The sequence below is a fragment of the Pelobates fuscus genome, chromosome 4 (assembly GCF_036172605.1).
Source record: "Pelobates fuscus isolate aPelFus1 chromosome 4, aPelFus1.pri, whole genome shotgun sequence".
Lineage (NCBI taxonomy): Eukaryota > Metazoa > Chordata > Amphibia > Anura > Pelobatidae > Pelobates > Pelobates fuscus.
The window spans coordinates 44,188,712-44,210,572 of record NC_086320.1 but is presented as its reverse complement, the minus strand read 5'-3'; positions in this window follow the sequence as shown (position 1 = coordinate 44,210,572).

Here is a 21,861-nt window from a genome sequence, read left to right as displayed (position 1 = left end):
ACTTGAAACATGTCTCATTAATTGAGTTTATTAAATTCAGTTGTGCAGTGTTGGATATAAACTTTAGAGTTAACAAAAAAAAATCTCATTATTTAATTCAGATAGTTTTAATACACTAGCAAAGCATATGAAAGGAAGTTATAGTAAAACGTGATAAATATATCATTACGAACCTGATGTTAGAGACACTGATGATACATTTTAAAGTAAATGTGTTAATTTAATATATGTGCTAGCATTCAATCTGTAGCCAAATTCCTTCAACCTTGCTGAATCAGAAATGCCATCTAGCTCAGTTATTTCAACCTAAAGGTTCTTAATTGGTTCTTATGCAACAGCACATCTTTATTTATTGTTCGTGTGAGAAAAAATAGGTGTTTATTTTTTTTTCTGCTAATTTATATCACAAAATTGGTAAAAACGCCAAGTAACCAGAGGTTGTTACCTTAAAAAAAATGATGACATTACTGTCAAGGGAGGGTACCCCAAATACTCCAATCGGACAGACAAACAGCTAAACAAAGCTTGTTTTTATACTGCCAGTCAGCAAGTCAGGATAACAGCAAAACCCCCAATATACACACATGCACATGCAATATTGAACTTAGACAGTACCTATTCTTCTAGATAGAACTTGTGCTCATATTAAAGAGCATAGCATTCTATCAATACATTGGGTTAGCAGTTTTGAAAGCAAATGTAGAGTTTTGGGGAAAAAAAACTATTTAAAAATAGATATTTCTCCCACTTGTCAAAAAAATCTTTGGCATAGACTCTATGCTGAAGACTTTACTGGCAAGGCAGAGCAGAATAGACCTCCCACAAGTGGTACTTCTGTTCTACACACTTAGCAATGACAGCGCATGTGCTGTGGTTGCAATCTAAACTTCCCAGCCAACACTGCTAGCACTGGTGTGGTTGGGTAGGGAATATAGGAAATGAGTGACATGATGGCAAGGAAGCCAGCATGTAAGTGTCACAGAGAAAGCTAGCACTGCTTCAGGAAGCATACCCAAGCAGGACAAATCAGAGGAGACTGGGTGGAGGGTGGGAAGACTGAAGGTGGGTGTTACAATAAGAGTAACACTCACAAAGAAATGGCGGCACTTGAATTGATTGAAATCTGGACATTTTACATTCAATATATCATGTCTCTGTTATATATAATGTGCTCAGTGGTGGGGTGGGGGGTTCATTCTAACTTTAATGACTAGTGACAAGTTTACTTAATTCAGAATTAAGCAGTCTGAGCTTCACACAAATTGTATGTGTACACTCTGCAACCCCAACTTTCCTTTCTCAATCCAATATTTAATCTTTAAAACCTGGTACCCTTGGGATTCACTTTTGAATGCAACTATATATCATCACAATCAATGGACATAAATTTAATATTTTGTATGTTATAACTGAGTGTCACTTCCCTTCCATCATTCAGCTGCTATTATCAGACACTGGCAGGTTCAATGTTGGAACACCTTAAATCTTCCATAACCTTTTTGTTAACCCCTCCACAATCTGACTGACAAGAGACTTTATTTACAATTGGTATTACTTTTAATACCAAAAATAAAGGGTATTTTGCCACTGTAATTGTTTAGAGTAAAATATTATGACTACATCATTGACACTGAACTTCAGTCTTTAAGGGTTCAAATTAGTCAATTGCTACTGCATCTACCTCCTTACTATAATTACCATATGCTAGTTATCTTGCATTTTTTAGCTTTTGTCAAAATGTAAATATGGCTAAGTGCATTTAGTATAATAAATGTCCCATTATAGTAAATCATGTTATTTAGACATGATCAGACACCTACAAAGACTAATATCTAACTAAAATGGTCTTTGGATGTTCGTGCTCTGGTTTAAGTTAATTATACATAATTGTTCTTCCCCTTTTTATACATGTCTTTGGGATATGATAATGTTTTATAATTAAAGATAATAATAACAGAAGGAACAAAAGTAATCCCAAAAGCCAGTGAGATTTCCTTATTAAAGATGCATTTACAAATTAATTTGCATATTTTGGTAAGCTTCTACATTAGAGATACTCTATTCAGTTCCAATCACAAACTAATTAATAAAGAAATTAATGTATGAAAATAAAGTGGAATCTCAAGGTGCCTTATTCACAATTAGGTAAAATTTTTACAATGTTATGTAATTAGTAGATTGAGGTTGACCACACTGATTAGAATTCTTGTGGGTCCATATTGTTACACGCATGTGAAGAATTAGGAAAAACAAATCTAGCTTCTGAAGCAGATCGCCACACAATCCAATAGCTCTGAAGCGGATAGCTTTATCTATCATCATATTAACACTTTTCACCCCAATATTGGGGATATAGATGGTACTCTAAAACCAAATGCGTTGTAAGATTAAAAAATGAAAAACCTGAAAATCTGCAGCCGGGCATGAATGTTGGTGATCTTCTCTGGCAGTTACATGGTGCTCTTGGGCTCAAGATGGCTTCCAACCCAGAAGAATGATCTGACCTATTGGATGACTTCTACTTAGAAGCTAAGGATGAAGACCTACCTGCTCTGAATAATCTCAGGCCTCTGCCATCCAGTCTTGACTCATGTCCGGTTACAACGGTCTTTATAAAGAAGCTATTGGCAGACCTTAAGCAAGTTTTTTTCAGACTGATGTGGCCACAAGCTGCAAAGATTTACAAGGCCTGACAGGCCAACTGGGGGCCCTGGAAAACAACTCCTGAAGTGATACGCAACAAATTATTTCACTCTAGCAGGTAGTACAAGAGATGTGGTAACAGCAATACACAGATTTGCTACACAAGAGGATGTGCGGTGGAGAAACAATATAGATAAGAGCACCACTAACATTGTGGGGTGGTTAAGAAGCCTTATTAAGATTTCGTACTGAATTTTAGTGTTTCCTATGTTGCCTTTATGTGTATTTGAGACACAACTTACACATCCTCACAATTAAAGAAAGTCCCTGTGTCAGAGTCTCATGTAACTGCCATTTTGCTCACACCTACTCACACCTCTTATATTTATTCCTTCAGAAGTCTGTAATAACCTTATCTCATGCATCAGACATGAAAACTACAGGAAATTAGATCACAGGGGAGACATATCTCCCATTAGTTAATAAACCCACTTTTCAAGAGAATGCCTCCGTAAGAATGTTCTAACAGATGGTAGGATGTTGAAAATGATGGATCCTGTGTGACTTCTGGATCCACACAGATAAGCAAGCACTGGCCAACCAACCTATGGTGGTAGACAAGGAACAGAATATTGCAGTAGTGGTGTATGTGGCAATACCTAGTGGCCATAACATCATAAAGAAGCAACATAAGAAGATGGAAAAATATCAATACAAATCAATTGCCTCCTTTTCAGAAGATTCAGGATTTCCAGAGATGTCTCCAGTAGTTTTTGGAATGTAAATACATACTGAGTTATTCTCAAAACTAAAAACTGGACCAGGGAATTTAAAATTGTGATCCTCTAATCAATAACCTGTATGCCCGAGGGTGATCTCTAGGTCATTTACTCAGACTCCAAAAGAGAGGCAGCCATTTGTTAATCCAAAACTAGAAAATGTCCCTTATACTCGCCAATATTTCTGGAGATTGAATATCTCATTAAAAGCCAATAAATTATAAGAACTTGTAAGAATTTACTAAACTCCTAGAGACTACAATGACATAACCAAAGTCCCAAAAGGAGTGCTGTATCAGAATAAAAAATCCACAAAAAAATCTGATAGGGATAAATAGTTTTTTTTTTTAAAGATGGTAATATGATAATTTAATGGGGAGGGGCCTGACTTCTGAGCAGAGCAGAGACAATTCAATACAGCTCCCGCATTTCATGTCGAAATTACCTAATTACCTACGATTGGAAGGAATCATCTGCCACACCTCTGTCACCCCATTAAAGGGGAATCCGCAGGGATCACAGTGTTTCCACTCATGATGTCTCTTCACATGGAATTTCTTCATCGCCTTCTGAGGTCTCCTAACAGCCGCTCCCCTGCCTCTGATGATGGCTGGTACTTTGAATATGGCCCCTCGCCCCCCACTGGGCCGGCGGGGGTTATTCGGGGCCAAGGAACTCAACTTGACCATCTGCAGTCCCAACACAGCCAGGGCACTCTACTCCTTTAGGCAGCAGTGAGGGGCTTTTATCAGTGGTATCTTGTCTGCAGTAGGGGCTATTATCTGTGATACCTTTGTGATACCTTATGAACAGTGAGAGGAGGGGTTATTCCTGCGGTTATTAAACCTGTAAAGCTACATATTCTAAGCTATTCACACTTTAAGCCTGGTGATTTTGATATAAGTGCATATGTTTTGTTTGTTTCTTTTTTTTCTCTCTCTGTTTTGTTAGACATGCATTGCACTTTGATGTTTGCAACTATTACTTGTATATAATAAAAATGTGCTATTTTCTGCGTGCATGCTAACTAATGGATATATCCTTCTCTTTTGATGCCTGCTCTATATCTGTGACGATATCCCTGTTATAACTCTGCACGCCAAAAATAAATAATTGGGGTGGAATAGAATGTTCAGTTATACAAACTGACTCCTAGCCGTTTGCACATGGTTCTGGAACAGAGGCTTCAATTAATAAAACATCTGCATGTCATAATGTAGACCAATTAAATCTGAATGACCACTGATAATAGGGGTCGAGGTAGTTTAAAGGACTTCAGGAAGTGGAAAAGGGATAAGGTGCTAGTCAATACACAGCTTTGGAATGTGTTCTGCTAGTGAATCATATTGATCAGGTGATCAAATATTGTGACCTTGAGGAGGTATTGGTGGTGGCATTCCGTTAGTTTTGGAGGGACCTGACACGAGCTGATGTCCTGAACATAATGGCGAATAGAAGATGGTGATGGAAAAGCAACCAGAGTAAGTAGCTATGGCCTATTCTTCACCAAATAGGGCAAGGGATGATTGAATGAGACAGCTAACATAATCCTCCTCTCCCTTCAATATCCCATGCCTCTCCTCGGCTGTTTCCACATGTTCATCTTCAACGGGTTTTAATGCTTCATAATTTTCTTTTTTTTTCTTTTTTTTTTTCTTGTAATGATTATCAATTTAAGTGGCACTGTCTAATATGTATCATATATCTGGCAATCAATAGCACAGGAGCATAAATTAATATCTGCCCCTAAAATTGCCTTCCTGATATCAGAATCTTGAATGCATATTGTATATGTCTGCAAACTATTAACGGATTCCATTTCTTAATCCCTCATTTCCAGATATTTACTATTGTTATAAGTTCAGTTAATGAGTCAGCATTTGCAATTATGTTTTTCATTCTCTGTTCTAGTATATTCAAATTTAGGAAATCCCTTTAAAAATAAAACAGACCCAGGCACTGGTTTAAATTTGTGCGTCAGTATAATTATTTCTGTTTATTTTTGTTTTTTCTTTTTCTTTTAGTTTTTAAATTTGGATGAGGATTATGACATTTCCTAATTACATTCTGTCATATATTGCTTGCCCATCTGTTCTCTAATATGATTTAACTGGGGAACCATTTATTTTTGTTAAGATGAAGCTAGGGCCGAATGTAAATGCTATCCTCTCATCAAAAAAATTCTTAAATTGTTTAAAGTAGGTAGTTTGACCTTGACTATGTTTTAATAAGATACTGATTTAATACATATAGATAAAGTATCTGGTGCAGCTGTGTGATGTAGAACACAGTATGTGTAGCAGTACACAGAGTGGTCAGTTATAAGAAAGAGATTTGTTCATTTGATTTGTTCATACTATTGCATTGTTTGGCCTACCTTCAGAAACAAATTGATGCCTAGGTGTGCCTCTGTCAGTCTGTCTGTCTCTCTCTCTCTGTCTATCTATGAATGTTGGCCTGCAGAAACCTATTTAAAAATTCTTATTTTGGAGATAGGGAGGGAGAGACAAGAAAGAAAATCCTACAGCTGTACCAGTATAAATTTATAACAAAAAAATATGTAAATTAAATACTGTTTCTATGTCTAAATACTAACCTTGTGCATATGGTTTCAAACAAACTGAGATTTGACCGAAGTTTGGGGGGGGGGAGGGGACTTGTGCTTTGTCCAATATTCCGAACTCCAAAATGCTAAATGGACCTATCACGAAACAAACAAAACAGACACTTGGTGACAATTTAATTATTTTTATGATGCCCATGGTCCAAAAAGAAAGTTGATTGATGGAAAAATGCTGATTTATGGTTAGGGCACAACCTACGTGTTGCTTTTATAATCAGGTCAAGTGAGAAGTGACGAACAGAGGGAAACATGGAGGATCTTTATATATTTTTTTTTAAGATATTTATATATTATGTCTTTAAAAAAAATACATAATATAGTAATATAGATTTTTTTTTACTTTTCCTTCTTTTTTCCCTTTATTGATTACTTCTTCTCACTTCACCTGTGAACCAGTTGTGTACTGCAAAATATATACATAATGTTTATATCGGACAATTTTCCATTTTGTTTTGGAAAAATACTTTTTTCCTGAAATGACTGCTTGGACAAAATGCCAAATGGATGAAACCTTAATCTGAAACTACTAGATAATTTTTCTGACAAGTTTACTAAATACATTAGTAAACACGTCTCATAAAAAAAATGCTTTCACAAGCATATATAGATATGAACATTAGCATACTAAAGAGTGAAAAAATATCTATTTTACTTAATTTTTTTTCAAATAGTTTTTTTAGGTTTCCATTCAGATGTAGATTTTCAATACGGCTTGCAATTCTTATAATAATATTAACAGAAGGTTTTTCAAGGCAAACAAGTGTTATTCTGGTGAAAAAGTGGTAAGGAGCAAATATCTCTCAAGTTTTTGCAATTTGAACCCAGAATAGCACTTCAATGGCCTTGATGAATCGCTTGTGCGATGTTTAACAGCAGTGGTATAAAGATGATCGAATTGATTCATATTTGGCTGTGAAGCAGTGACTATCTTTGAATAATAGTATTTTTTTGTTTTGTTTTTGTTTGTTGTATAATTCATGATTTAATGACTTTCAAATCCCTTGAGCGCTCTTTTTTTTATTTCTAAAATATATGCTTCACAGGAACACCTACATATTATCTTAGTCTTTCTTCTGATGCCCTGTTTTTTTTTAATTGATTTTATGAATGCAACACAAAAACAACAAATACACAAGTTTACAAATAACATTCATGTGTTTAACCAAAAGGCCATTAGAGTTCCACAGAGAGAGAAAATTAAGAATAAATTATTATGAATGACATATGGATTCCTGCTGGGATAAAAGTAAAATGCAATAGATTTCTAAAAAGGGAAATGAAAATAATGATAAAGAACTGAGCAGCTGAAAGAAAGTGCTGTAAAAATCAGGCTCACAATAAACAAAAAGTGCCATTTAGTAAAAATGGATATGGACTAAATACAAAAATAATTTTTTCTAAGCTGAAATCACTTAATGCAAAAAAATGGAGAACGTCTAAATTAAAGGTTGGCACGCCATTACTAAATTACCTACACAGTTATTCAAAATATTCCGGTAGGGGCTATCACAATCATCTGTAAGTAATTAAGGTGCAAACTATGACTTTCCATGATTCTTGATATTATGTTTATGATATTGAGAAATATGTATTTGTAAATTTTTGAAGATAAAATTAAAAGTAGAATTCTTTATCCTGCAAATTGGTAACTCCATCTTAGCTCCCTGTCAATTGTTGTTTTAAGTTCTGTCCTTTGCACCTGGCTGTCAATATAGAGAAGCATTACGGGAAGAGGAGAAACAAAATGATATGTGGAAGTCATATACCTGAAATTGTAGGAGGGGTTATTTGTCCTATTTAAACCCCCAGGAAGCCATGCTTACCTGTCATGGCTGTTTTGGAAGTTCACCTTCCACCTCACCCTTTATTATTCAGAATTATATACCAGGTGGGCCCTTTTTTTACAGGTCTAACCTCTCGTCGGTTTCGGCACACCTCAACCGACTTTTGTCCTTATCAAACTACATGCTTTTAATTATACGTCCTCTCATTACCCCGTACACAAATTTATATTTATTTTCCTCACCTGCAATGCTTGCCATGAGTTTCCCTTGCCTGAATTGGGTTATGATATCATTTTCTCAGTCTTTAAACACATGAGTCAGCTCAAAATGTAACACAGTATGTAATATAACATAAAGTTATAGGTTATTTTGTAATGTTTTATTCAAAGATGACAGTTTCACTTTAAAAAATAATCAATGATCTATGACATATTAATCTGTACAGATTAAGTACATGGAAGTGGATTACGTCATAAACATGCATTTGAACATATCTTCACCAGGATCAAATGGCATGTCCAGTACTACTACCCTGGTCTAAAGGTTTCTTGTGACTGTAAAGATTCAGTAATGTGACCGCTAAGAATAGACAGGGCTACAACACACACACACACACACACACACAACCTCCCCCACCCCACCCCCCCCCACACACACACACACACACACACAACAGCCTCCATATGACTCTCACATCATCTGACTATTCCTAACTTTTGAGTGCACACTAGGAGTTGGTGGATGCCTTGAACTGCTGCCTGTGGAATACATATTTGCAGCCTGTGGAAGTCAGGAAAAAAGTTGTGAGTTTTACATAATTAATGTGCTAAAGCAGATTTAAGTTACTTGTAAACATATCACAGTGAATGTATATCAGCTGCATCTCTTATATTGAAAAAGCAAATATAAAAAATAAAAATATGGAAATCAGCCCTGATCTCCGCCTTCCACTTCTCCTGAGTAGTAGCAATGGCTTAAATGGCAGGAGGGATATAAACTAATTCCTCTCCACCTTCTGTAAACATACAACTCCAAAGGAACCTCAAAATCTATAGACAAAATTATTCTTCTACAACAAGTAGTGAGGAACCTGTTGATCACTCCTCTCTTACTTGTAAAAAATAGAGACAATTATTCAAAGCTAAAATAACGCTAGACATAGTCCCCCCCATGAGCATCAGGTGAGTGACTTTAAAAAAAAACAATGTTGGTGCTTCTTATGTCCCCCTGCACCCATCAGTTAGCAGGTGGGGGCTATTATAAGATTCAGGGTGGAAGATCTAGCTTCCCTGCCCGGTCTGCCCAGCTGGATTAATGGGTGGGGGCCCTAATTAATTATACAACAAGAGGGGGGAGGGTAATAAAAAAAAAATTCTTACCACCAAAAGATCTTTCTTCTAATTCATCTTCTCAGTAGCCCAAGAAAAGGCCAAATAAAAATATATTATCTTGCGATGCAACTAATGAATATGAACCCCCCCCCCCAAAAAAAAAAGTGCAGGAAAAAAAAAGAAAAATGCTCAGCAAAATAAATAAATCCTTCTTCATTCATGGAAGGCTCACTGCAGACTGAGCTCTTATAGGGTTCAAAGCCCTTAAATAGGTCTTCCCACACTATGTCAGTGTGGCGAAACCGACCTCGCCACGTGTCCTTGGAGGGGGCTGCTTGCCCGCCTCTTGCCTTTGGACTATGGACCAGACTTTATGTGAATGTGTTAACCCAGATAGCTATGCCATGGAGCCTATTCATATAATGAAAGACTATGGGAAAGACTTTAGCTCCATGGCAATTGAACTGTGTGAATAGGATCTGCGCGCTATTCGGTAGTTTTGTGCGCTCAGATCCCAGCTATCTGGGGATATGTGAAATGTCTGTGTGTTATGTGTAAAAGGTGACTTTCTGTATTTTAAAGTGTTTTATGTCTTTCTGTAACCATGTGGTTAATGGAGTCTGCTTCTAGCCCTGGATAATTGGATTACTTTCCTCTTTGTCTCCAGGATAGAGGCCTATGTAAAACCTGTCTAAACCGGTTTGCCATGCGGCTAGTAAGGGACAAAAGATACTTTTAGTAACTTTTGAACCCCTGGTCTGATCCATGCCATTTTTTAATATGTTGTTCCCCTGAATGGATTGATTGTGGATATGTAATTTTGTGTGAATGTGATGTATGGTTTTGAAGTTATAAATATTGTGTAAAAAGTATATTTTAAACTGTATGAATAATGGGATTATGTGTCACACTAAGGGGAGGGGATGTGTGGGAGGTAACATCTATGTCATTGGTTATTTTATGCCTCCCCCTCGGTGTGGCCTGTATGTGTACTCTTGTAATAAAAGCCAGGCTGGATGTGTCAGTCCAGAGTTCCTGCTTAACCCTCAAAGTGAAGTGTCGTCTCATTCTTGGGGGGAATTTGACTGTATGCCGACTGCCAGGAGTGTAAGCTGTTCGTATTGCTTTTCCTGTTCGGCTGCTTCCAGGGTTCGTGTGTCTGCTGTTCGAGAGTTGGTGAATCCGTGCAGTTTGGGAGTTCGGGAAATTGGTGCTTACAGTAGCTGCTGGTCTATCCAAAGGGGTTATCGCCTAAACTGGGTTTTATCCCCTTGTGTGCAAAACGGTCCGCAACAGTCAACTTTTGCAAAGCATGAGAACATTTCCAGCAATGGCTGCCCAAGCACAAGGTTTAAAAGTTCAGTTGATATAATGGTGGGTTGGGGCATACACTCCCTGACAGTAGTATGGGTGTCTTACTGAGCACCATAGACACTTTATTTATTACTTTTTCTTATGTGGAGGCTGGCTAGTAAGCATTTACCAGATGCCATATAATTAACCCTTGTGCTGCCAAGGTTTTTTAACTATTTGTCTTCTTTGTCGCTTGTGCTACCAGCGAGTAAATCGTTTGGATTTTTTTTTTTTTAAATCCAGGTCCATATTTTATATATTTGGTTTGGATTTCAGCCATGTGGGCCAAACTTACAGTATCCAGACATCCAGACATTATTAAATAGCATGTCTGGATTTTGTACTCAGAATGGACTTGCGTGAATTGAGGCTTGCAATATTGCAATGCAATATTCTAACATTGTTTTGTAACATTGTTGTAAACACGTGGTGTAGGGATTTACTAAACAATATCCTTAAATATTTTTATTATTAATATTACTGTGTAAACTTATAGGGACATAAGCATTAAAAACCTCTACAGAAATAAACATATCCTATAACTAAGTTAGGCAGGCAGACAGACAGACTGACTTATACTTTAAATTATGTTGTTACATGTTTTATAGTTAACAATGCATACAGAGTAACATTTAGCATCAAATGTGCAATTTATCAAGAACTCAGACTCTAAGCAATCTCATTATCTCAGCTGAGGTGGTATGAGAATTAAGATAGGAAAAATGAAAAGATAGAAAAATAAAACCATCCAGAGACAGTTAATGTATCACACTCTGATAAACACAAATAAAAATGCAACTATATATACAGAGTGCAATGGAGCATATTGCATCAAGGTTCTGTATTGAGGTTATTTAATTTATTTCCTCCTTGTCTATTAAGTGCAGCATGTCCAGTGCCCTTGAATGAAATGTTTTCTTCCATTACAACGGGAAGAATCATTTTTTTTTTTTTTTTTACTTTGCTCAAACGAGAGAAGTACTGATCCAGAGAATGATAGTGGATAAAAAAAATTCAGAATATATTCAGATACTCTTTTAGGCTTCAGGGTTTGGGCAGTAATCTCTGTCCTTATTAATGACGTTATTACATATAATCTATTTTTACTTTAATGTTATTATTTTTTTTTAATGCTTAGTCTCCCAGATTTATAATTATTTCTATAATTATAATAATGTTTTTATCCTCACGATTAGGATTTTATTCATATTATCATTTAGGCTATTTTTTTCCATGAGTTCTCTTTTTTGGCTTTATCTCTTTGTAGCAAGCAATTCAATTAGTGGTTTGCACTTAATGTTGCTATCTATTAGTATATTTATTGACAGAACTTTTCAGATACTACATGTATAACTAATGTTGTATGGATTTCGTATTTGAATCATGATCTTTAAAAATCGGTTAGCTCACTAATAGTTTTTTAAGTACTTTTATTTAGCTTTGCATTTTCTCTTGAAAATGTTATATGTTGCTTTTTATAAAGATACATGTTATTGCATTTCATTATCACTTGGCATGTATGATGCACAATATACACAAGAAATAAAAAGCCTTTGATTGCTAAATATAGGTTGATTGGTCCTCCAATGTTCTCCTTGTAAGATTTTTCACAAGCTTATGCAATTTTTTTTGTAGTTGTTAAATACATTGGGTTTTTTTTTTTGTTTTTTTTTTTGTTTGTTTTTAGTGGGGGTCCTTTTTTTATGAAATCAGGTTGGTCTGGTATGCCCAGTGCTACACACAGGGATGAGGGAGTCTGACTTTAAATGAAGTGCTCAAAACTGGATATAGACAGAAATTTCACCAAAAAACTGTCTGAAATGTGAAGTATTGTGGTTAACGCTGTAAGTCCAGTGTAATGGATCCAGGAGCTGGTTCACTTGAAAAAGGCTTTGTTAGAATTCAGGATAAAAACACAATATTTGTATATATGGTGTGTATACCTTTAAATCTGTTAAAAACAGAGTAAAATTAGGTACACACCAAATACTATACTTTGTGCAAAGGAGAAATAGGGATCACTTTCATGGATAGGGAATCAGTATAGGGAACTGTTTCCTATAATGTGATAAATCAGTATAACATTTTAACATTTTATACCTACTATAAATTTTGAAGTCTGCTGTTACCAATATGTGAATGCTCCTTTTGAGAGTAGGTGGGGATGTCCTCACTGCAGAGAAAGGGTAACATGTGGTCAGAAAGCTTTCACAAAGGTGTGATAGGCAAAAATGGAAGAGAGAAATAATGTTTCCCAACACCAAGCAGCTTTTTAATTCAATAAAATTTTTGATGGCTTCATCTGTTAATTGGAGAAATACTGCTAATTTGATTATATAGAACATGGCAAAGCATAGAGTGACCTAAAAGATTATCTAATAGCAAGGACCTGCTGATATAGCGTGTGTTTTTCAACCACATGCTGCCCAAAAGGTACTTGCCACATTTACGTATTTACATATTAACATATAGAGTTCCACCACCATACTATTGCATTTACTGTATCTATGATCAAACCTGCAATTCCGCAGAGAGATCAATATGCAAGGAGTCCACTACTTTTAACACTTCATAATTAATTCTTGGTTGGGATAGAAAGAAGAAAATGACCTATATATTGATGTGAGGAAAGAGTGTAAAGTAACTCTCCTGACTCAATAAAGTTATGATTGCTGTTGTACATGAAATCAGGCTAATGGCTGAAGGAAAGCTGAACAAGAAATTCATCACTGGTTTTGCTAGAGAAAAGCAATAATGAGATCATACTACATTGTTTTATAATGCTATGTATCTGCTTCCTTTAGTAAACATGAAATAAATGAGTGGAAGACAAACATGCCTTTCTGACCATATAGTGTTAAAATCACTATCTTGCCCCCTTCCCTCCACCCCCTCTACCTCCCGGCCCTCTCTTGCCCACCTAACTATAGTAAAATTTATACTTTTATTCCAATCTGCTGCTGCTGGCTCTGCCCCTGATCTGTCTGCTTGGCTGAGGTCATCAGAAGTTATGATCTGAGGCAATCACAATGCTTTCCCAAAGGAAAGCATTGGATTGGCTGAGATTGCCAAGGAGGCAGGGCCAGCACAAGCCAAACACAGCATGGTCAATCAGCATCTCCTCATAGGAAGATGTGGATTGGCCTTTTTTGAAGAAAATTCAGTGTCTCCATGGTGGAGAGACTGAATGTTAGTGCTACATAGTGTGCAGCACTGTCCCACTGCTAGCACTGCTACCTTTAGTAGCCATCTGAGGAGTGGCCAGTGGAGGTATCCCAAGGCTGTACTGTAAACATTGCCTTTTCTCTAAAAAAAGTGTTTACTGCAAAAAGCCTGAAGGGACTGATTCTACTCACCAGATCAAATACAATAAACTGTAGTTGTTCTGGTGACTATAGTGTCTATTTAATGTCATTTAAAAAGATGGGGGTAATTCAGATGGCTAAAATAAATCATACTTCAGTTGACCTCCTGCTCAACTCTTCCCCCCCTGAGAAGAACTATGCTTTCCCACACTTCCAGTCTGTAGTGTCAGGGACTGACCATCAGTGAAGAGAAAACAGTAGACATGTGCAATTCATTTCGGTCCGAATGTTTTTCGGGCAATTCGGACATTAGGGTACTTCCAAATGTCCGAATAGATTAATTGCCGAATTGCCAAATTGTCGAAGTCCCGAAGTTCCGAAATTACCAAATTTCCGAAGTGCCGAAGTTCCGAAGTGCCGAAGCACAGTATTGCCTAAGAACTAATATACTTACCCAGTGGAAGAATGAAGAATGTTACACTGTATACAATTTTAAATAAAAAGTATACAAACATAGCCAGGATTCAGCTGTAAGCATTTGCAACACTTACAACAATCAAGTAACATACATTCATATAAAATGTTAGTTACTTAGCCAGTCAATGTAATGACAGGAATAAATAAGTAGATAACTCCCTAATTCCCACGGTATTAGGGAGCTATCTACTAAAAGGCTGATAGTCTTTCAGCCAAATTTACTAATACTAAGTAAAGATTACTTAGTATTAGTAAATTATGCCCCTACTCGCTATACCGCGAGTAGGGGCATGTCTATTAAACAGTGAGCAGCCTCTGGCTGCTCACTGTTAAAAAAAACAAAAAAAACAAAAAAGGTCCCCTCTCCCGAGCCCCCACCCACGCTTTTACACTAAAGGGGGGACCTTTTGCCCCCCCCCTGACCCCCACCCCTGAGCAGTGACCCTAAAGTAAAATAATGAGGGGGGGACCTGTTGTTCTCCCTCTGGCCCCCACCCCTGAGTGGCGGGTGGGGGCCCTAAATTAGAATAAGGGGCAGGAACTAATGTCCTCCCCACTTGCCCCCACCCCTGAGCAGCGGGTGGGGGCTCTAAATTATAATAAGGGAGGACCTATTATCCTCCCCCCTGGCCCCCACCCCGGAGCGGTGGGTGGGGGCCCTAAATACCAATTAGGGGGGACCTAATGTCCTCTCCCCTGGCCCCCACCCCTGAGCGGTGGGTGGGGGCCCTTAATTAGAATAAGGGGGGACCTAATGTCCTCTCCCTGGCCCCTACCCCTGAGCGGTGGGTGGGGGCCCGAAATTATAATAAGGGGGGGACCTAATGTCCTCCCCCTGGCCCCCACCCCTGAGCAGTGGGTGGGGGCCCTAAATACAATTAGGGGGAGACCTAATGGCCTCCCCCTGCCCCCACCCCTGAGTGGTGGGTGGGGGCCCTAAAGTAAAATGATGGGGGGACCTATTGTCCTCCCCCGGCCCCTACCCCTGAGCGGTGGGTGGGGGGCCCTAAATACTAATAAGGGGGAAACTAATGTCCACCCCCTTGGTCCCCACCCCTGAGAGGTGGGTGTGGGCCCTAAATTAGAATAAGGGGGGGACTTAATGTCCTCCCATTGAATGGTGAGTGGGGGCCCTAAATTAGAATAGGGGAGGACCTAATGTCCTCCCCCCTGGCTCCCACCCCTGAGCGGTGGGTGGGGGCTCTAAATACTAATAAGGAGGGGGACCTAATGTCCTCCCCCCTGGCCCCCATGCCTGAGCGTCGGGTGGGGGCTCTAAATAAAAAATTAACCCCCCCTCAACATGTGACTAGGGGTCCCCAAACCCCTAGTCACCCCTCCCCAAAAAAACTAACCCCTACCTACCCCCGTCATCCTAAAAATAATGAGGGGGGGACCATTAAAAAAAAAAATTACCATTTGATGTTTTATTTCTTCTAAAATCTTCTCTTCTCAGCCCCAAAAAAGGGCAAATAAAAAATTCATAATAGCCGACGCACTTTAAAAAAAAAAAGTGAAAAAAAGTGAAAAAAGAATAAACCTTCTTCATCCATGGAGGGCTCCACACAGACTGAACTCTGCAGGGCGGGGGAAGGCTTATAAAGCCTTGCCCCACCCTGCAATTAGGCTCAGAGCACTCTGATTGGTGGGTTTAAGCCATCATTTACCTGTCAGAGCACTCTGATTGGAGGGCTTAAACCCACCAATCAGAGTGCTCTGAGCCTAATTGCAGGGCAGGGCAAGGCTTTATAAGCCTTCCCCCACCCTGCAGAGCTCAGTCTGCGCGGAGCCCTCCATGGGTGAAGAAGGATTATTTTTTTGGGGGAGGGGTGACTAGGGGTTTGGAGACCCCTAGTCACCTGGGGGAGGGGGGGTTAATTTTTTATTTAGGGCCCCCACCCGCCACTCAGGGGTGGGGGCCAGGGGGGAGGACTTTAGGTCCCCCCTTATTAGTATTTAGGGCCCCCACCCACCACTCAGGGGTGGGGGCCAGGGGAGAGGACATTAGGTTCCCCCCTTACTAGTATTTAGAGCTCCCACCCACCGCTCAGGGGTGGGGGCCAGGGGGAGGACAATAGGTCCTCCCCATTATTTTACTTTAGGGCCCCCACCCACCGCTCAGGGGGGGGCCAGAGGGGAGGACATTAGGTCCCCCCCTTTATTATAATTTAGGGCCCCCACCCACTGCTCAGGGTGGGAGTCTGGGGGAGGACATTAGGTCCCTTCCCTTATTAAAATTTAGGACCCCACCCACCGCTCAGGGGTGGGGGCCGGAGGGGAGGACAATAGGTCCCCCCCATCATTATACTTTAGGGCCCCCACCCGCTGCTCAGGGGTGGGGTCCCGGGGGGCAATAGGTCTTCACTGTTTAATAGACATGCCCTACTTGCAGTATAGCGAGTAGGGGCAAAATGTACTAATACTAAGTAGTTTTTACTGTATTAATACATTTGGCTGAAAGATCAATTTAGGTCTTTCAGCCTTTTGGTAGATAACTCCCTAATACTGTGGGAATTAGGGAGTTATCTACTAAGCGGCTGCAAGAGAAGTCCCGAAGTGCCGAAATTCAGAAATTCCGAAATGCCGAAGTTCCGAAATTCCGAAGTTCCGAAGTGTCGAAGTGCCGAAGTTGCTGAAGTTCCGAAGTGTCGAAGTTCCGAAGTGCTGAAGTTCCGAAGTGTCGAAGTGCCAAGTTGCCAAAGTCCCGAATTGCGGAAGTCCCGAATTTCGGAATGCCGAGCCGAACTCTGAATTATCAATTAAAAGAAGCATATCCGGGCATGCAAGAGTCATTTCTCCAAAGATTCTAGCATATGGCAGATTAGAAATCAAAATTTCTTCCCATCACCTGATTGGCCCGAATCGCAGTTTGGTCTGAAACAAATCTCCAAGTCTAGTAAGCACCAGTGAATATTCTTATAATGTATTTCTATTTAGAAAACTTTCAGGTAACTACAAGAGAACATGGATAAAGTAAGGCACACACATCATGTTACAAAGCATATTTTTATTATATATTACATGAGATATCTAGATTAGGACAAAGAATAGAAAAGATATACAAATATATTTTTGCTATATGGGAAAATTGTGATTTGTGTACATAGCTGGATGCAACAAATGTTGTTTTTTATGTCATCTTTAATATATTTTGTATGTATAATATGTAAATGATTTGGTTGAGTTTATAATTTAAATGGACACTGTTTCATAAAGTACAACAAAAAACGTACTTTTTCTTAAAGGAACACTCTGGGCACCATAGCTGCTTAATCAGAATAAAGTAATTATGTTGCGAAGAGGTCCCTGGGCACTGACTTACCTCAAGGGTTAAATGGTCAATGAACAGTTTAACCCAAAAGTCTTCAATTGGGTGCAATTCAGCTATGTCCTGCTACTTCAATTGCACAACATTATTCAGCTTAAATTGGCATGGTGCCCTGAATGTCACTTTTAGGGTTTAGAGTTAGCTTTACTGGTTAAAATTTTATATAGAGCTTTAGAGTAGAAGTTAAAGGGACACTATAGTCACCATAGTCACCAGAACAACTACAGTTTAATGTAGTTGTTCTGGTGAGTATAATCATTGCTTCAGGCATTTTAGAGAAAAGGCAGTGTTTACATTGCCCCCTAAGGACACCTCCAAGTGGCTACTCCTCAGATGGCCACTGGAGTTTCTTCCTGGGTCAGTGCCGCACAGTAGACTGACTATTTTGTGCCATTATAGCCGTGCTGCCTTCACTGCTTATTCTAATAACAGAAATTGGTAAAGGCAATCTTCAATTTACCTGGTATGACAATTCAAACAAAAAGAAGGAAGAGTTGGTCACAAGCTGATTATCAAATGGCATAAACCTATTTTGTTTCGCTACAAATGTATAGCTAAAATCCCTCCTCATCAAGCAAGAGACTTGCCCTGACAGAATTGGTATACACATTTTCCAATCAGATAAGTAAGAACCCAGCCTGTTAGTGTATATTTTTTCTAATAGCCACTACAGTGAAAATCACTCAGTTTTAGATGTCTGTTGTACAGCATAACTACATACGGTCCCACTTATTGACTACAAAAAAAAAAGTGAAGGTCTTTTAGTCAGAAATAGGTGGTTATTGTTTGAGCCACATGATTGAGAATGAACCATTTCACTATTAAATCTGTTTGAAAACATTACTATAGAGCAATCATTAGGACCGTAGAAATTAATAAAATCTATTCATAGCAATTAACATAACTTAATTAGAAATGTGCCATTGAAAGGATAAGCATTTGAATCCTGCTGAGTACTTGAAGGATGTGTTGCATGTTAAAATGCTACTTAGAAGTGAAGAGTTAAGTAGTTCATGGTATATGCGATGAAATGCATTGTAACTACAACATAATGAAAAAAAAATCATCCCATATGTTTAGCTCAGAATTCATGTCACATACCTATCATTAACCACCATTTTTAAACAGGACCTAATTCACCTGTTCTTGTATGATATAACTATGAGCTGGTCCCCTGAATAAGAAAAAAAAAATACAACGTATGTAGCACAAATCAGGCCTGTTATATTTCATATAGATATGACATTGCATGAACACAGATAACTGCCTTCCCTTATATATGACTGTGCCATTTCAGCCCATTTTAACACTGATACAGTAAGGATTAAAATTACCCAGATCAATCATTTGTGCGTGTACCTCTGCAAAGCATGTTAAGTATTCATTAAAATAAAAATGAAGAGAGAACGGAATGTTTCTCCAGTTTATGAGATATTTAGAGTCCTTGGGTAAAAACTGAGATTTGTAAGTTTTAATGGAACACAGAAACAAGTTAGTCTGCCCATTTCTAATATTAGTATTATTATGAAAATAATAATAATAATATTTTTCAATTATATTTCCCTAAACCATTTCCATTCAACAGTTTCTTTAACAAAGACCTCTGAATTCAATGCTCCAATCATATCATGATTTTCTATTTTACTTTTAAATTGCATAATTTCCAAATATATTTAAGTTTTTTTTTTTTTTTTTTTACCCTCTCATGTCTTAACTGTTGTTATTGTTGCCCTTTGGGAGCCACACGATTCTCAAGTTTGTTTGTTTTGGGTTTTTTCTTTTAGTTTGAGACAACTCAGTGAAAGGGACATTTTAGGTGATTTTTCTTTTTATGATATTATCAAGATGAAATATAAAAAAAAACAATCTGTATAACAAAAAGAAATGTTGAAGAAACACCCTAAGTAAAAGAACCACTGACGCTCACTATATCACCCCTGGTTTAATATAAAACAATAGAGATGTTTGATATTAAACTGGGGGTTATACCTGCGCCCAGAGACCACCCCCTACTTAGACTTTGATAATGCAGAATATTTTCATATTATCAATGTTAATTTCATCCATCCTGGAATAAATTGACTGGCTATGAGTGCTTGTGCTAGGGTTTGCCCTGCACCCTCAGCCAAACAATATTATCAGGTTTACATACAATTCAAATGTATAATGTACAATTGTTAATTCCAAGTTATTAATGTTGCTGATATGAAGGTTGCCCCTCTACACCAAAAAGACAATAGCTTATAGTTCAGTACTGAATAGGAGAGCTATAGTAGATATGTTGCTTAAAATGTCCCTTTCAAAGAATATACTCACCATTAATCTACTTTATCTGCTTATTCATAAACTCTATCTCCTCTATAATCAGGAAGTTGCTTAGGTCTGTCATCTGCATTCTTTTTATATTTCTAAGGAAAAACTATACATTTCTCATCAACCTCAGTGAATGCACATATAGTAATGTGTATATAAATTCTTATTAAAAAAAACAGTGTTAGGAATGCTGTGGTGGAGCTCCCTGTATCCCGGCCGGGTACAACTGCCAATGGTCCGCTTTCTAGCTGTGCCTGGATAGGGGAACAAGCTCTTTTCGCTCCCAGGGGCTGAACGGTTCACGGTCCTGGGAGCTACTCAGTCCTTACAAGGACTTTACCCGCTGCATCCTCTACATGCTGGAACATCTAACACAGTGATAACCCTTTTTTCCCCCAGTAATTAGACAATACACAGCTCTGGAGGCACAACTCTGACAATACTTTATTGGTACAGCTTCATTTTATACACAGTCCCCTGCAGGAGGTCTCCACTCTTACAGTACACTTTCTTTTGTCCCAGGCAGGAGGGGGGATGGGTTACAGATATCCATCTCCCGCTCTGGGAGATCCCAACAGTACACATATTATACACGGGGGGAACTCTGCACCATGGGAAGGGGTCACACATGTAAAACATATGTCACTGTATAGCCCCAGGTCCCAACTAGGGTCCCTGCAAATAGCAGGGCTACTGGATGTACAAAGTCTGGGCTCGAGGCTCTGTACATCACGGAATTAGTTCCACAGCATTGCTTGGTTTAGTCCAGTGAATTCAGCCAATCCGGAAAAAGGGCCCAAACCAAATTGTGCCAATCAGCACTCAGGGAGGAGAGGGGTTTTGCTACCCAATCAGGAAGAAGAGCACGAAACCTGTTTGAATGGGTTCTTCTTCTCCGACTGGTCACCTGAGCCCGGCAGCGACCAATCAGCACTCACTCTTGCTGACCTATCAAGAAAATTGAGCAAACCCAGTATGAATGGTAGCTCCTTTTCCGATTGGGTGGCACGGACTTCCAGGTGGCTAGCGATACTCTGCAGCTGTGAAGCCGACTCACAGCTCCAGGGTTTCTGCTGCGGCTCGTGCCTCTGTCCATTGGCTACCTCCACTTAGGTAACCATGGACATAATGAGACATTTTTAAAATACAGTCTGGAGTTATGTGACGGCAATCAGTTGACCGGTGACACAATTCTCTTTTAACAATAGCCAAATAAGGTATAGAAACTACCTATTAGTGGAGCGCTATACAACTCTGATCCATGTAGGGGTTCCTTTAACTCACCCACAAATACAGTATGCTATTGAACTTGAAGTTGCATAAAATGGAGAAAAGAAACAAACACAAAAAATAGTGCAGAAAGTCTAAAAATCGTAATCAATCGTATAGAAAAAAGCTGGAACCACTCACATGCTCCGGAACCTCTGTGCTCTTAGGACAGAAACACACCACTTAAACTTATAACTTTAAAAACATGTAGTAACTATTAAGCTCACCTTTTTTAGAGCCTTCAATTTCTGGCTCTAAGGGTAATAAGCAGAGTGCCAATTTTCTGGGGATGACACCACCCCAATGAAGATTCTTTGAGGCTTCAGAAAGGACTTTATCAAAATAACATATAGAATTTATTGTTTACAAATAAAAAACATATTTAGTATATATTATGAAGGTTAAAAAAGTCCAATAAAAAGTCCAAATTGCCGAAACACGTTCCACTCATCCATGAGCTTCCTCAGTTAAATATAGTGTAGCCTCAAGAATCTTCTGTCTTTTAAATGTCCTGTTGACCCTCTATACCCTCTTTTTGAAGTCACATGTAGTTATATTGGGTAAACATAAGTCCATATTTTTGTATCATCCCTTGAAGTCACTATTTTCACCTGTATGTCTAAAACCCTCTATAGGTTAATTAAAATAATTAAATA